The 18,140-nt window shown below is 40.8% G+C and overlaps 1 protein-coding gene across 1 annotated transcript in view; it reads right to left on the reverse strand.

Moving 5' to 3' along the window:
• The window catches only part of LOC100125516 (retinoic acid receptor gamma-A), a 33,096-nt gene extending 29,447 nt beyond the window's left edge, over positions 1-3,649 (reverse strand). Inside the window, exon 1 of the mRNA XM_004069128.4 lies at positions 3,471-3,649. The gene's annotated coding sequence lies outside the window, so the exon portion shown is untranslated. The remainder of the gene's footprint in view (positions 1-3,470) is intronic.
• Between the last annotated feature and the right edge of the window lie 14,491 nt (positions 3,650-18,140).

The raw sequence follows: 18,140 nt of genomic DNA on the forward strand, positions 1-18,140 counted from the left end.
AAGTCGCACCAGCCCAAAAATGCATTATAAAGTAGAAAAAAACACAGATAAGTCGCACTGGACTATAAGTCGCATTTTAACTTTCACAACCTTATATGACACAATCATAGCAGACTGTTTATCTAATAATTTCACAGTAATTTTTTCTCAAACTTATTTATTTATTCCTTTCATGAAGCATCATTGGCCAACTAATACTCTGTTTTCAGCCTGTATTTGTAGAAACAGTTTTCACTTTTATTGCATTTCTGAATTTATGAAATCATTGGAAAATAGAATATTATGTTGTTAGCCTTCAAGATCTTACTGTAAAAAAAAGTTTGCTGATTCTCTGAGTCACTTAACATCCTCTTAACACTTAACATACCTCAAACATCAAATTGACCCAGAAACATCATCTCTGTTCCTCACAAATTAACATAACAGGAGGGTTAACAATGTATTTATTTCAATTTATTTCTAATATAAGTCGCTGCGGAGAATAAGTCGCACCCCTTGCCAAACTATGAAAAAAAGTGCGACTTATAGTCCGGAAAATACGGTATATAAAAAAATTAAGCTCAAAGGTGCATTTTGGAGTGTTTCTTTATTCAAATTATTGTGAATCAGGAACAGATGAAAAAATACTATTCAAAAAAGAGCGTATTCGTGACGTATAAAATACGTTGGGCGGGACAGAAGCTCTCTGCTCCGCTCTATTCTGATGCATACACTTGTAGGCGACTAGATCGTGTACGTCTTCATTTCCTTCGTCTGAGCTGGCATCTTGCTAAAATCTGTACAGCTGGATAGATCCGATATTGCTCGCCATTTTTGTTGCACAGTTAGGCAAGGGTTGTGAAGGGCTGTAAGCTAACAGGAAGGCATGTAACCCTTGTGCTATCCTAGGCACTTTAACGTTGGGAGTTGGGTCATCTAGACCCCCTAGACAGTGTGTTGAACATTTGTTCTTCAATGATTTGTGATCTTCACTGGTGTCCATGGATTACATGAAATCTTTCCACCTTTATCCACCTTTGTCATGGTAGGAATAACACGTCAAAGAAAGGGTGGGGCCATCTAAGATAGCACAAGGGTTAAACAGAGAGCTCTCAGCAATTGGGACGGGCAGGGTTCTTCTGCACCAATGGTCTCGCCCACAACTCAGAGAGAACTGCAGTAGTAGTGAACTAGAGCTACTCTGCAGAAACTATGAACTAGAAAACTCCCCATTTATTTTTTTACTTTAGCTAAAAACTGCATAATCATAATTAATAGACCACTGGGAACCCTTTTAGAAAAGATCACACAATGATCGGAGTGGGACTTTGAAGTATTACGAATAAAGTATAATCTATCTGTCAAACAAGGAAACATAGTGAGAAAATTCTGGTGCAGACAGGCTGACAGTAATGGTGTTAATAAAGTTACATGTGGCACACAATGTTGTCATTATGCAGAAGTTAACCTCTGGGCTGTAGAGGGTCTCCTAAGGTCAGACCTTGTTGCTCCATGCTCAGCAGCCCATCCATGGGTCAGGCTTTATTTAAGCATAAGTAGGCAGTTTTTCATTTAGAGGTAAAGTCCAAAGTGACCCCTCGACACCCACATGCTCAATCCTGTTCCTGTTGTCTGTCCACATGGAGGATTAAAACTGTGTTTTAAGGATTTGTAGCCTGTACTAAGGAGCGGCCTCTGGGCAATGATAAAAACACTGAGATGCTTTTTAGATACCGGGACACACTGCAGCCTTGAATTTGGAAAAACAACGAGGAAAGCAAGAATAAATGTCACAAGTGACTTTCAAATCTCTGAAGCCAATGGGGAACGTCAGACCAAACCACAGAGCAGTGAAAGGCTCTAACCAAATCCCTTTAAATAACTCTGCAGACAATATGTAATTCTGGACAACAAGAAAACTTTGTGTGCTCACTTTCAAAAATTGCTTGCATGATCTTTGTCTTGGAAGTTTCCATTTTAATAGGAACTGGAGTAGCAAACATGCAAAATGAAACTCAGATGTTCAAAACACCAAAGAGGATGAGCAATTTTTCAATTTTTTTTGTAAGGCAAAAAAAAAATGGATGAAGAAGTCCCTGGAACTGAGAGAAAAAAAGGAAGATAGAGAGAAGGAGAAGAGCCAGACAGCCTTCTCACCCTGAGGGGCTGTCATTTTTCAAAAGTGAAGAGAACAAAGATGAGATTGCAATGAAGTTAAAGAAGTTATACCCAACACACCCTAACACATGACTGTGCAAGTACACACAATATTTTCCATTGGTTTATTATGTGCATGATGAAACCATGGGGGGGGGCAAAATTTAACCAACAACAGATGCATTTTAAATGATAGATTTGAAATGTTGCGTTCACTCAAAACTCTGCAGAGGAACAAAATAAATGAGCAAAGGCATGCCGGAAAAGACGGACCTAAATTTAAAATCTACTTTGCGCCGTTCACACCTACGTGTTTATGCTCTATTTGTGGACTTGTCTATTATTACATTACCAATGAACATTCCTGCAGACATTAAGGAAAATTAATCTCCAACAGATTTGTTAGGAGTTTGCTAGAATAGCCTACAGATGCCTCGCACTGCCACGCATAGCACAGAATGGCATGGTGTGAGCAGTCATTAAAGAAGTGTTAGTTGGCACATACAGATGTCTCCCAACCGATGATAGGAAGTTCTCGGTATGCACATTTTAACAGCGAACACCATTTAAACGGTGTGTTTTTTACATAGATCACGCCACACAAATAAGGATTTAACATTTCCATTTGAGACATTACTCATTTTATTCCACCGGGTCAAGCACTTCATTATCCCCTATAAAGCAGCAGTGATCAGACCCACAGAGGATTCCTGTGTGATGTCTGTCAAGGTCCATCCAGTTTTTGAAACGGTGTGGATGGGAGCTGTCAGGGGGATGGCCGAGTGTGAACAAACTCAAATAGACCAGATCCTCTTAGCCATTTGTGATGCTGATGTAGCTTTCAATCAACCCTGACAGGCTGTCTGCCGGCCAAAAGCCTTTGGGCTGCAGAAGACGGTTCATTCGCAGCTGGACTAGAAAACATTAAAAACATAGTTTCAAACTACTTTACCCTTTTCTTGGTTCCAGTCTATTAAGAAGTGTGGTCGGGAGTTTGTGAGGGCAAGAACAAACCCAGAGGTGAGCTCATATCTGTGCGACAAACAAATGAGGACAGGCACCGGTGTTCATCTTCAGTCTTCTACCTAAAAGCTGCCTCTATTGTGTCGCTCTTTTCTTTCAAACCCTCTAAAAACTTCTGTTCCCAATTAAAGCTGTCCTCAGGAAATTCAATCTCTCCGCTCGCTCTTTCCCCCCTTCTCCACGCACACAAAAGAGGGAGTGGGATAAGAGTAGCACATCTCACTCATGCTCTGACATGTCCTCTGACTATCTTCTTGTCTCACAAAAAGAAAAAAAGTTACGAGAAAATTTGGTCTGAAAAGCAAACTTACCAGAGACGGAATGTAACAGAGAAAACACAGCAGTGCTTAGAGAGGAGAAATCAGCAAAGGGGAGGGAAGAGCTGAGAAGAAGACTGCGCGTTGCATTTGGGAATCAGAAGTCCGTCTCGGAGCGACTACAGAGCTCAGCCTGTTGCATTCCGCCTCCCTCTCACTGACTTACACCCTCCTTCTCTCTTTCTCTCGTTCCTCTTGAAATCATTGTGTACTTTGATTCACAAACCCTGCCTTTGTCACGTGATCTAACACTTCAAATATACAGCACATATTTTTACCAGCCACAGAATGCCCCAAGGCAGGGAAAACAGGGTTCAGAGAGCTTAGGTTTCAACTTGCTACCCCACCACCCCCACCGTCCTCTCTTTCTTTGTCTCACAGTCACGCTTTACCTTTGCTGGTGTGTTGTCCGTCAACACTTTAGTTGGATTTGAAGCGATGACAAATATTTTTTACAAAGCTGCATTTGAGTAATTGCTCCAGATCCAAGTACACCATCAACATGTGGATGAGCAGCTACAAATTTTAAACTGGGACTTACTCACAAGAAGAAGTGCCCTTTACTTAAGGGGAGTTCAATCATCTTTTGATCTTTTTTATAAATGTTCCCAGTAGTCTTTTAATTACAATGATGCCTTTTTTAGGCAAAATCCAAAAACCTGTGTCATTTTCTAGGACATAGTTCCTGCGGCTGTAGTTGGTCAGAAATTTACCACTGAGTTCTGTCCGGGACTGTTGATGTGGTGTAAGCCTCCCTCATTTCCCATGATCTCCTTGTTTACACTCTCTCCTGCTAGCTCACAGCCCCTCAAACGCTCATCCTAGCATAAGTGGTGCAACAAAGTGGCGAACCCTATTGGAGCAATCCAGCTGTACAGTTTTGAGCCAGATTTCAGCTCTGATGAGGAAAACAAAGACGTTCATGGATCTCTGTGTCTATAAGTGGATGCATCAAAATTGGGTGGAGCAGGGAGCTACAGGCTTTTTCCAACGGCATTTTTTTCATCTGGTCCTGATTCGTCACAATTTTAATAAAAATATACTCAGAAATGCAGTTTGAATCCTTACTTTTTTCATGCACAGTCTCCATCATGAAAAGAGCGTATTTGTGATGTAGAAAATATGCTGGGTAGGCCACAAGCTCCCCGCTCTGAGCTCTAAGCTCATAATTAAAAGATCTCTGGGAACACATAAAATTGCTCAAAAGAGGATCGAAGCAGGTCTTTAAGGATATAGGAAGTTCTTTGAAAATCATTTAACTAGTGACAATGTTCCGCAGATCTTTTCATGTCCATGTTCACATCTCTTGCCATGTTTTGTTAATGTAGCAAGGAACCTTGCTTTTTGGATGACATAAATGTTGGCCCTGGTGTTCTATTCCATGTTTACAACGTCTTTACATTAGAACTGTAGCTAAACAAGGAGAATCCAAAGGATCAGGCTGGTGACTTGCTGAGCTGGTTAAACAACTGGCTGCTTCATTCAAATGTCAGCTGAGTCTCAGTCTTTGCCAGGTCACTGGCACACACGGCTTGGCATGAAAAATGTTAAATTTAGACTCCAAATGACAGTCTGTACATCACTGTACTTATCTAATTGATGAGAAACAAAGAGATCTTTCTCCATGCTGTTTCTGCAGATTTAAGTATTTTTCTCATCCATCCATCCATCCATCCGTCCATCTATCCGTCCGTCCGTCCATCCATCCATCCATCCATCCATCCATCCATCCATCCATCCATCCATCCATCCATCCATCCATCCATCCATCCATCCATCCATCCATCCATCCATCCATCCATCCATCCATCCATCATCCATCCATCCATTCATTCATCTACAAACATTATTTTTCTAAATAAATCAACCTCGTGATTTCTCTGATAAGGAACCATCTAATGGAGTAATATTTTATCCATGGTGACATCAAACCTGGCCAACCCACCCTTAAGGGGCAGAGCTAACTGCCTCTTGATGTCAGAGATAAAACTGTATGCCCGTCTCACTGGCTTCAGTGGCGAATTAGCTTCTGACAGTCTGACAGAAACAGAGCAAAACAATCATGCTTCTTCTTTGTGTGTCATTCAAATGAGAAATAAAAAGAAAACAGACGTTTTGTCAAATTTTTCCAATTAACGATAATAAAATAGGTTATCATTATTGTTCACTTGATCTGGTTTAGACAAAAAAGTAATTTTTTATTGCAAAAAGCGTGAGTGCAGAATGTTCTTTAGAAAATGGTTGAACATATACTGAATATGATGTTAAACCCAAAATCTAAACAAATTGCTCATGTGTAAAAACACCTGTACACAGGTCCACAAATCATAAGATAGAAATTATAGGCTCCAAAAGTTGTTTAACAAAGCATTAAGTCCTGGTATCGTCATTAGTTTTCATAGTTAGTTTTTTCAATGATGGAAATGGACTGGAAGTGAGAATATAAATCTGCTGGAATGCTACTCAAGTAACCATCTTCAGAGAGTTTACATGCAGATAATGTGGAGTGACTGGATGCTTTGGAACCCACAATCAAGGCTAACTGCCAAACAACTAGTAGCTCAATGTTCCAACATCCACAAACAGCAACTCCTATCACAACTTGAGATTGAAGTGATACAACACAAATGCACCACCATGGAAGTGCCAGAACACCAGGTTAGAGAGGAGGCTATACCACCAAACTGAACTTGGGAACACATTCCCAATAATTACTGCTGCACTGAGGGAGGCAGCAACTGACCTGGAAGACAAAATCACGTCCAGAATGAACAGGAGGCAACCCCAACACCAAGTACAACGGTTGAGGGATGTACCTGAGAGTCTCCTGAAAACTGTGAATGAAGCATTGAGGGCAATTCCTACCACAAAAATCACAGAAACCAATTAACTGGTTTACACTTCAGCAGCAGTGATCCTTGAGATGCTTGGCTATAAGAGCAACCATTGGAGAAAACAATACCCACCATGGAAGTAACAGTTGGAGGCTAAAATCAAGGCAACTCAGAGGGATGTGAGCCAGCTAACAGAGGCCCAAAGAGGTGCAATAAAGAGCAAGTGCCTAAGAAATACAGCCAGTTGCCCATTCCCAAAGCATTGTAAACTGCCAAAGGCTTCTGGCATTGAGCTGCCACCTAAAGAGGTACACAAGAGACAATGAAGCCAAATAGGCTGCTCGTAACTCAACCTGCGAAAGTGTACGCTCGGTGCCAGGGTCATAACAGCAGAGAAGACCCACCAAGGCTGGAAACTGAGCAGTACTGGAAAAGTATATGGGAGAAAGAGACAGCACATCACAGCAATGCACAGTGGCTGGTCTCTCTGAGAAAAGAACATAGCAACCTGCCTGAACTGAATCAAGTAACCATCAAAGTGGCAGACATCCAAGAAAGAGTCTCAGGTATGAAGAAGCTTTACAACATCAGGAGGACTCTAAGAGCCTTCATGAAGCTTTTAGAAGAAACTCCATGAAGCTGTGGAAGCCAATGGCAAGCCACTTGCACAAGTGTCCATCAAATGTGGCACATACCAAGGCGACGCTTTTTCCCCACTGCTGTTCTGCATAGGTCTGAACCCCCTTAGCCAAATAATCAACAAGACTGGCTACAGATACTGACTCAGAAATGGGGCCACCATCAGTCACCACCTCTACATGGATGACAACAAGCTATATGCTAAGAGCGAGCGTGATCTACAGTACTGACATTGGGATGTCATTCGGGCTCAAGAAATCCAGTCAGATGGTAACAAATAGAGGCATGGTCGTCCACACAGAGGGGTCTCACTCCCATAAGGAACAATAGCAGACATTGAGGACAGTTACAAGTACCTTGGAATCCCACAGTCAAATGGCAACCTGGAACGGGCAACAAGGAAAGCTGCAACAGCCAAATACCTCCAACGAATGAGGCAAGTCCCGAGAAGCTAGCTCAATGGCAAGAACAAGACCTGGGCAATAAACATTTGTGCACTGCTAGTTATTGGATACCCTGCAGGAATAAGATGGCCAAAGGAAGAGATATAGACCATGGATGTTAAAACACGAAAGCTCCTCACCATACATGGAGGGTTCCATCCCAAATCCATACCCTGAGACTGTATGTTAGCCGCAAGGACAGAGGCCGAGGGCTAGTGAGTGTAGAAGCCACTATCCAGGATGAAACATCCACGATGCCTGAATACATCACGGTCAAATTCCCAACTGACAGTGTGCTCAGTGAATGTCTCAGACAATGGAAAGTAGAGGATGCGTTGCTGGAAGACAGATCCTCGTGGGAGGACAAACCCCTGCATGGAATGAACCACCATAACTGAAGTGGCTGATATCAAGAAGTCTCACCAATTGCTTGAAAGGGCTGGCCTATAGGACCGCACTGAGGCACTCATCCTGGCAGCTCAGAAACAAGCCCTGAGCCCCAGAGCGAAAGAGGCTCAGATCTACCACACCAGATAAGACCCAAGGTGTAGACCATGCTGAAGCAACACAGCACATAATTGCAGGGTGTAAGATGCTGGCAGGGAAAGCATACATGGAGCGCCACAATCAAGTGGCTGGAATAATATACGGGAACATGTGTGCAGAATATGAACTGAAAATCCCAAAGTCAAAGTGGGAAACACTTCAGAAAGTGGTAGATAATGAGAGAACAAAGATCCTGTGGGACTTCCACATCCAGACTGATAGGATGGTAATGGCAAACCAACCAGACATTGTAGTGGTGAATAAAGGACAGAGAAAAGCCATTGTGGTGGATGTGGCAGTACCAAGTGAGGGAAACGTCAGGGAGAAGGACCATGAGAAACTGGAGAAATACCAGGGACTCAGACAAGAACTGGAGAAAGCCTGGAAAGTGAAGGTGACAGTGGTGCCTGTGGTAATTGGAGCACATGGGACAGTAACCCCCAAGCTGGAGGAGTGGCTACAACAGATACCTGGAAAAACCTCAGACCTCTCAGTCCAGAAAAGCGCAGTGCTAGGAACAGCTAAGATACTGCAGGACCCTCAAGCTCCCAGGCCTCTGGTAGAGGACCCGAGCTCGTGTGAGAAACCACCCACTGAGGATGAGAGGGGTGTTTTTTATATATATATAAATAAATGATAACTTTATAAAGTTTTAATTTGCGGACGACTGTGGATTTTTTTTAAATTAACCACCAATTTTGTTCAAATCTATCTATTAAAATGAATAAGAAATATATTTATTGTGAAAGTTTACGGCAAAAAACAGTTTGTGGATTTTGATGGAAGTTCTATGGATTTAGCTTTATCGGTGTTAAAAGTTGCCATGAATCTCTAAAAATACATTTCATGAAATAAATAAAGCTCCCACAATTATTTTCCTCCAAGGGTGGTTTAGCCAATTTGACCTAAAAGTGCCACATTTAATAAATTGAAAGTCAAAATATAATTTTCTACCCTCCGGGCTTAGTAACCAAAACCAAACATTTTCATTAAATGTGGTTGATTTCTGTTTTGTGAGAACATTGCAGATTAACTGTTACGAGTGTCTGAGTTAGTGCCACACTTCTCAGAAACAGCATCAGTGAGGAAGGGGAAAGGTCAGGGCTGTTTGTGTTTCTGTGTCAGTGAAATGCGCTCAGGGGAGAGCAGAGTACAAATTCTCAGCAAGTCAGAAAGAAGCATTTGTGTACTCCTGAGAGTAAATAGGCACCTTTCCTCACACATGCACCCACATGTTGAAGCGGGCCTTCAAAGCAAACCAAAACACATTTTCTTAGTTTGGTGACATGATAGTCTGAGGAGATTAACGGCGTAAGACGATTAAGGCCGCAGGTAGGAGGTTCAGCCTCCGATGAACAGACACAGTTATGGAAGAAAGAAAAAAAAAGAAATGGTGGAAAATGGGACACAAAGAGAGGAGTTTATAACCTTCTGCAGAGCTTAAAATGGGGCCCTTTTTGGCAGCGAGTATTGGAGAAACCACAGAGTGGTTCAACTCTGGAACCGAGAGGTGGAGGAAGCGCGGGGGGGGGGGGCAGAGGACAAGGAAGCAGAAGAGAGTGGAGAAAGGAGGGAAGAAAAGGAACTGGTACAGAGAAGGGTGCAGACGGCAGGTTTTAATCAGCAACAGGCTGTTGGTAATGAGATCACTATTCCACTGCGCTCAGATTGATGTCATGTGAGGCTCTTTGGTGCTCGGAGAAGCATGCAGAGGATGACAGGCATGCATGACAAGTTCACTCTCTTGGACTGGGCACACAAACATACAAGCAAGCATGCCGACACCCAGACTTAACCAGTCCTTCAACAAATTTTACACTGGTGCTGCAACTCAGACAGAAAACGCACTGCAAAGACCTTTTAATGCACCACAACACCCTGCTATTAATTTTCCCCCAGCAAAAAAAGAGCTGACACAAATACAATCACACCCACACATACATTATAAACACATTTTGGGTCCCAGGGCTCCTTTATGTATTTTCTGTCTCTGCAACCACTAAACATGCCTACACACAAAGGACATACTGTACCAGTGGCAGCGGCTGGCTAGACTTTCAGGCGAAATGTGAGGGAGCAGAAAGCATTAGGGAGGGAGAGAAGGAGGTCGGAAAATGGAATGAAGTGACACTGTGAGGCAGTTATGAATTTGAGAGTGCAAAGTTTGACAGAAATCTTCAAGAATCAAGACACGATGGCACTAAAGTGCGGACAAAACGCTGCGTGAATCCAAAGATGCTTTTTTACCGCAGCATTTAAGACTCTCAAAATTTCCAAAGGAAATATGCATTTGGCGCACTTTTGAATCATTTGTGGTCACGTAAGGAAGCAGCTATGAAAGAAAAAGATGGTTTTGCATGTGCATCCAATGAAAGGCGAGTAGTTTTTCCTATAGAAAACGTTTCCCTCAAATTCAACCATGATGTCACCGTGAACCTGCAGTGAACCCTTCAACTACCACTGCAGCCTCATCCCCTCGCTGTTCCACCACCTCTCCATCTCCTACTCTATCCTTCATCCTGATGCCGGACTCTTTCGCCATATGAAGATGTCTGGTTACATTTTTCCTTTTCAACACAAACTCCATGTCCCCCCCCCCCAACTTAAACACATACACAACACAAACTGCTCGCAGCCATTTAGGGAGTCTCTCATATAAAAAGGACAATTTTAATCAGAACAAGCTGGCATATTTTGGCCACAACCTGCACTTATGGTAATTCAATCAGAAAGAAATGGGAGAGAGGGGGAAAGGGGAAAAAGAAGAAAAGGGGCACACAGAGGGTAGTAGAGTGTGAGACGGAGAAATAAGAAAAACAGAGGGAGGAAAAAGCAGACGGTGGGCGGAAAGGAGGCTGAGGCAGGGGCTGAGCGGCTCGCAGAAGTTTGATCCACATGTGGAAGTGATTGTCTAATTACTGGCGAAGCGTATGTGTTACTGCCTGCAGGACAGGCACTTATTGGAGGGTGCAGCTCAAGGAAAATGAGATGATTGGATAAAGGAGAAATTAAGATGGTCAACTGGAAAAAAAGGAAAATCCTGAAAAGCTTCCTGGCGGTTTATTTTTCACTATGTCTTTGTCCAAGAATCAAGTTTTTACTTTTTATCAATAATTTCCTCTCAACTTTATTATCAAGGAATAATTTTAACCTCACAATCAAAGTCAGAGTGTGTTGGTATTAAAGCAAGTAGACAAAGGGACAGCTTATATTTTTCAATTTAATTTGATCTAACCATACCACTAACTATTTTTCTCACATCCACTGACAGTAGTGACCATGTTAAGTAAAATATCTGGATTTTCTCATTAATTTTTATTGCTTCTCAAAGGTAGTTATGGTAAATTCTTGCTGGTCTCTTCAACAGAACATTTTCCACATCCCTGCTCTCCTGCGTTCTTCTCGCCTGGTTTGTTGGAACAAAACAGCCCCTTGCTTGTGTTCTTTAAGTGTTGTTTTCTTTCTCATCACCTTTTCCTCTGACATCACTCTGAGCTCCTGTCCTATCTCCTACAAAGAAATTAAGTTAAATATGAAACAAATTTCTACTTCTTAGTTGTTTTTTTTATCTCTATGTGTAGAGCTCACACTGCTATCCTTTTTTAAATCTCACTTTTTGTTCATAAAATTCCCACTCTTATCACCTTTTGATCTCTTGTAACCCTTGTGCTATCCTAGGCACTTTAAGATTGGGAGTTGGGTCATCTAGACCCACTAGACAGTGTGCTGAACCTTTTTCCTTCAATGATTTGTGATCTTCACTGGTGTCCATGGATTACATGAACTCTTTCCACCTTTATCCACCTTTGTCATGGTCGGGAGAACAAGTCAATGTAAGGGTGGGGTCATCTAAGATTGCACAAAGGTTAAAAGCATTCCCAGTGGTCTCTTGACTATAATGGGCGGTGTTACAAAAACTGATAAAAATTCACGTTGGCCCCACGTAATCCGTGCAACCAAAATGCACACTGCTGCAGTGTCGTATTTTAACCCTAACCGAAACCCCAGAGAATAGTCACTTCCAATTACAATTATGCCACTTTTAGCCAAAATTAAAAACCTGGGTCGTTTTCTTGGACAGAGATTCTGTTCTATAAAATATTGTGGGCGCAGAGCAACCTCACCTCCCACCCTGTTGCTGAGAGCTCTCTGTTTACACACTCTCGAGCAACAACCAGCCGTAGAATTTTGAGCCAGATGCCAGCTCAGACAAGGAAAATGAAGACATAAATGGGTCTTTTTGCAAATGGATGAATCAAAAAGGATCAAAATTGTGGACCGCCAACTGTATTTTTACTTCACAAATATGCTCTTTTTCCAACAGTATTTTTCAATCTCCTCCTGATTCACAATGATTTGTATAAGAAATACTTAGGAAAGCAATTTGGGGCTTAATTTTCTTAATATATGTCCTCCATCGTCATAAAAATGCCACAAGAACAAGTTAAAAACACCATTTTCATTGGAGTGGGTCTTTAACTAGTTTCTGATCATCTGCTGACTCTTGTTTTGTAGATTTATATCCCTTTAGTAACAAATGAAAAGAGCCCTTACGACAATATTTATTTCAATTTTTTTTTAAAATAAAGGGCATTCTATCTCTGAGTGATGCAGAAAAAGTTCTAAGAAGAGCTGAAAAATATGCTGTGAAGTCCTTTGGGCTTCCACTTTTGGTTGTTTTTGTTCTTGTTTATCTCATTTTATTTATTTGCTTTAATTTTACTCGAGTTGTTTTCTGATATTCAGGTTTTTTTTCAGAATGTGTTTGATATCTATGACTTTACCTTCTATTCACAACAACAGTGGATTGTTGCAGGGGGGTTCATTTTTTTTAATTGTCTGTTTTGCTGAAATTTATACATAATTAGGGGCATGTCTTTTAATTCGCAAGTGGGTGGACTCAACAATACTCTCACCTTACTGAGTCCTGGCCACACTCCCATTTTTGGAAGGGTGGAGTAACCTCCAATCGCTTCATACTTCATCGTTCAGAATCCTCAGAGATTATCCGTCTGGTGTTTGCGTGTCTTTGGAGCTGATCACACCAGGTTTTCACCAGCTTTCAATCATCCTCTGCAGGTTCAGTTTCACTTAATTAGTTTTGTCTTTATTTTACATCCCTCATTTGTGATGGTGCATGTCAAATCACCTTGATAGGTTTTTGTTGTTGTTGACAAAAGAACACATCAACCATCAGCAGCGCATGTTAAAACAATAAAAAACTCAGTTTTATCATCCTGAAGATATGAAAGACATACAGTAAAACTGCTCAAATTCAGTGAGAGAGAGTATTGCCCCTTAGGATTACCTGGCACCTCTTCACAGGAGGGCACCTGTCAACACACCCCAGCAGATCTTGGCTGCACACTGCAGCGTCTTTCTGCCTGTCAGAGGATGTAAATTGTCTCTGGAGAGTGGACTGTCTCTCTGCCAAATGTTTAGGTTAAAGACAGTAAAGGTACAGTTCAGCATGAGGTTGCAGTGCTAGAAAAAACAGAGTTCCTCAAAGTGAAACCACAATGGAGAGGTGTGGCCATGATGTACAGTGCTGAACTGGTGGTGAAAACCAGACACAACAACTTAAACACTTCAAACTGCTGAGCACAGTGGTGGAGAGGTGATGATTGGGGCTTTGTTTAGAGTCTAACGACCTGGGCACCTGGCAGTCATTAGGTTGGCCATGAAGTCCTCTGTGTACCAGTCCATCCTTCAAACCAACCATCTGTCCAACAGCTGAAGAAACCGGGTCAAACCAATTCTCAACAGAGCTGAAGAAAAAAAAAAGGTTGAGGTGAAGTCACAGCTCTCCCAACATCTAAACCTCAGCCTGATTGCAAAAGTTGGCCCTTAAAAAAAATCTGTGTTTAAATGATGTCTGCAAAATCTAATAAAGTCCAACATTTAAGAGTGGGCCTTAACGACGTGAAACTTATAACCTCTAACAGAAAAGAAGTTGTTTCAGACATTGCTGCAAAAAGTGATTCTTTTCATCTGGGTTTTTTATTAAATCAAAATTTACGATGTTATGATTATTAAAGCATCGTAAAAACGATTGGTTTATTTTTTATGTGATTGCAACAGAAAAAAATGAAAAAAGCAAAGATCATGGCTTTCAGATTAAAGCAGATGGATTTACCAATAACTTAACTAAATTTTTCTAGGATGTTTCACAAAAAACATCCTTGTAAAAAAAAATACATTAGAGACCTAATTACATTTGTATGAGGTACTTTACGTAAAGCTACTATAATCAAAGAATTTACAAATATTGTGAGATCACAGGGACGATAGAGTTTACACTACTGAAGGCTGATCTGATCCTGACTCAAGAACAGAAAATCTTGACTGGAAAACGGCATCATCACTGGAACACTACACCATGGTGGCACAGGAGCAGCATCGCCAATGAAAAGCAAACGAGCGTTCCTTAAGCTGCAACGCAGACAAAACAAGGCCTCCAGGAGAGGAGACGGGGGGATGAAAAGAAGAAACATGAATAATTTGAATTCCAGAGATTTTAAATCAAACCGGCTGAGTTTTAAGTCACAAATAATGTCCAGTCTCCTCTCCCAAATTATCATCTCTAGATTTTGGAAGAGATCCACTTTACCCCATTTACATAAACACATCTCGAGTCTACCTGCAAGTCCAGCCTCACCCAAAGCAAATACATCTGGAAATCAGAAATTATAATTATTGGATCAACATTCTTATGTGCACATAGTTGTTTTTAAAGTTAATGATTGAAATCCATGAAGATAAAGACTTCTGTCAGTCTCTTGCAAACATAATTCTGCTTTGCTGAAATGACGGAGGACTTCGGTGCGCATGCTGCAAACTTCAGTATGTTGGCTGCACGAAAATATATTTTGAAGTCCAAGAAACAATTATTAAGCTTATTTGCTTGTTAGCCAGCAAGAATATACATTGAGTTTAAACAGCAACAAAAAAATGTAGCATTTAAGCTTAAATTCATCTCCTTACCTAAATAAAAACGAAGGCTTAAATATTGGAATCCACCAATAAGCAATAAACGTTTTCAGCTGATTGGACAACAGCAATCTAATATATCTAAATACACATAATGCAACTGAATTTCCATCAATTTGGTAACCAAGTGGTCTGTCAGCACCTCTCTTTTGTTTGTTTTTTTGGAAGGGAGATCAACCAAAATCTCTGAATGCACTCATTGGTTTTGCCCCACTTTGTGCAAACATGGCCCGGCAGATCCCTGTGGAGTAAAATCCTAAACCCAGACCAAAATGACCTTCTTGTGGCTCTTTCAACATCTCTTTACCAGTGAAATGGCAGTAGTAAAAGCACACATGAATAAGAAACTCCAACCTAGAGACATTTCCACCACTGCTGTGAAGTTATAGGGATTCAAACATCCTCTCGATTTTGAAAAATCTTTTAACGTTTGACCGTAAAAAAAGTCAAGTACATTTTCCAGAATTCCTACATTGTTTGTGAAGCATATTTAAAAAAGACACAAATACCTGGGCAACACTGGAGCATCTGTGTTTAATATGTCTAACGGGAAAACAAGTCCAGCATGTTCCACCCATTCTAAAACACAACAAAAATGTGACACTTGGAGAAACAGAGCTGACTGCATCACAGAGGAATCAGGGAGTGATGGATGGTGGCTGTGACTCAACAATCCTGTAAACACAGTGAGTCAACACTGTGTGAAACATAGCCTCAGCATGTGGATAACAGAATATGTGACGAGCTTGAGGGCTCTCTTTATTAGTTTCTCTCATTAACTCTAATTAGAAAACCGACGTCATATTTAGTTCATCCTTTTTTGCTGACACATCTCGATGGCTGTTCAGAGGATGTGGAGACTGCAAATGATTTGAGTCTGTGTCTACTGTCCGTCAAACTTCAGAGAACTTACTCAACTTGGAGAAGAAAAAAAACAATTTCTCATGTGCAGACCAACGCTGCCACCTTGAGGAGAGTTGAATGTTCCCAAAAGCCACAAAACTGACAGGTTTTTTCCCCCCACCCAAAACCACAATCCAAATGTTTTTAGAACAAACAAAAAAATCCTTGATTTTAGATTTGACACATGAGCACAATCCTCTTTTTTGCACCTTTCTATAAACCATTAAAGGCTATTTTTGGGGACATTATCTTTAAGTGGAAAGATTTTTAGCTGCATTCAGCTTCAGTAAAAGTGACAGACTTCAGGTCAGCAGCAGTATTAAATGAACCACCAGGAGGCGCTGCTCCATCACTTATTCACCCCCAGCCTTCAAAATGGAGCAAAACTTCCTTTACATTCACACTTACTGACATAAATTGACACATTTTGTGCCAAGTTTAGCGTGTATTGAATATTGTGAAGCACATGCTGCTCACAGTATGTACAACGCTTGTACTTTTCCAGGTTTTTGCATGTGTATTTTGCATGAAACCTGTTTGTTTTTTTCATACTTTTGTTTGAAGACGTGAGGCTCCTATTTGAAAGAGGACTGTCCCAAAAAAGAAACAACAAAAATTAAAGTTTGATGAAAATTATGTTTTGGTGTTTTCAACATGTTCTTGTGGCATTTTTCTGATGATGGAAGACGTAAATTAGGAAAATTGAGCTCAAAATTGAATTTCTTTCTGAATAAAGTATTTCTTTTTTCAAATGATTGAGAATCAGGAGCAGATGAAAAAATGCAGTTTGAAAAAGAGCTTATTTGTGACATAGAAAATATGCCGGGTGGGCCTGAGCTCTCAGCAACGGGGAGGGGACGGGGTTGATCCCATTGACTGTAAGAGATCTGGACTGTGTGACTCCTCCAGGGAGTGACCACCAGCTCCAAGAGGCCAAAATCCCTTAGATTTCTGTAGAGAAATAAACAGCTATTAGTCAGTTATTCTTTTTGTCAGAATGACCATTCTTGCTCTGCTAAAGATTTTTAACATTGTTTTTTTTTTCTGAATTGTTTTTTCTCGATATTAATTCTCTATAGCATGTTATTGTAGTTATGAACTGGCCAATCAGATGTCTCAATAAAAGCATGTGGTAACCGCTGGTCTCCACCTTGAACGTTTGAAACCTTTGATTGACAGATTCTCCGAACTCTGCTTTTAGTGGAAGGGGTGTGGACTTCAAACAAGCTCACTCTTGACTGGTGATACTAGTTGCCATAGAAACTGACTCGGATCAATCTCTGCTTACTATCCTCGTCTGGCTCCGAATGGCAGCGTCCGTATTGCGGAAAAGTGATTTGGAGCCAGAAATGAATCGTTTTCTATGGATTAGGTCACACTGGCTCAGTCCAGATCTCATATGTAGTCAATGGTTGCTCTGCGCCCACAACTCAGGTGAATTTTTATGAACTCCTGTTACTTTGCAGACACTGTCCTAGAAAACAACACAGTTTTTTTATTTTGGCTAAAGACGGCATGATCATCATTAAAGAACCACTGGGAACGCTTTTAAAATAGATCAAAAGTTGACTGGAGTGGGAGTTTAATTTCAGACAGATGTCATTTTCAATATAGCAGGTTTGTTTCAAATCGTTTACTCCTTCTAAACAGAACTGCTGTAGATTTTGAACCAAGTGAGAAGTAGAAAGAAAGACCTAATGTTCTATTGTATGTGACAATTTGCTGATAAGAATTTTTACAAAAGATAATGAGGCTGGAGCTGCTCTGTCTGCACAACATGTAAGAGTATCTACATGTTGGCAAAGAATGATAGATGTGTAGATAGTTGTTGTATTGTAAACTAATATAGAAAACGTCACAGTTGCTGAGAACCACAGACCTCAGAGAATCCAGCGACTCCAGAGATTTGCATTCATGTGAACCGAGCCACAAAAAGTTGGCCCCTCTTATGATCTTTGAATAAGAACAATTCTGTGGTTCCAAACAAAACACAAATTAATGTTCATCTTCAGGACAGCTATTTGTTGTCATATATCATTTATTTGGTTTGAAGACCAACCAGGCCTTAAAACAGAATATTAGTGTTAATATTTTAGCATGTTTTAACATGTTCAAACGAGCACTTGGAAAAACAATTAAAACGTTTGTGAGAATTGGTGCTTGTATAAAATTAAAACTATCACAGCTATTTTTGTTTTTAGCGAGCCATCTGACCGTATAAATTAAAGGTTTTTGTTGATCAAAGCCAGAGTTGTTTGCTGATTCTGCAAGCTTCTTTTTCCCCTTCAAGTCCATTTTGAGTATCACGA

This window comes from Oryzias latipes, chromosome 5 (genome assembly GCF_002234675.1).
Source record: "Oryzias latipes chromosome 5, ASM223467v1".
NCBI lineage: Eukaryota > Metazoa > Chordata > Actinopteri > Beloniformes > Adrianichthyidae > Oryzias > Oryzias latipes.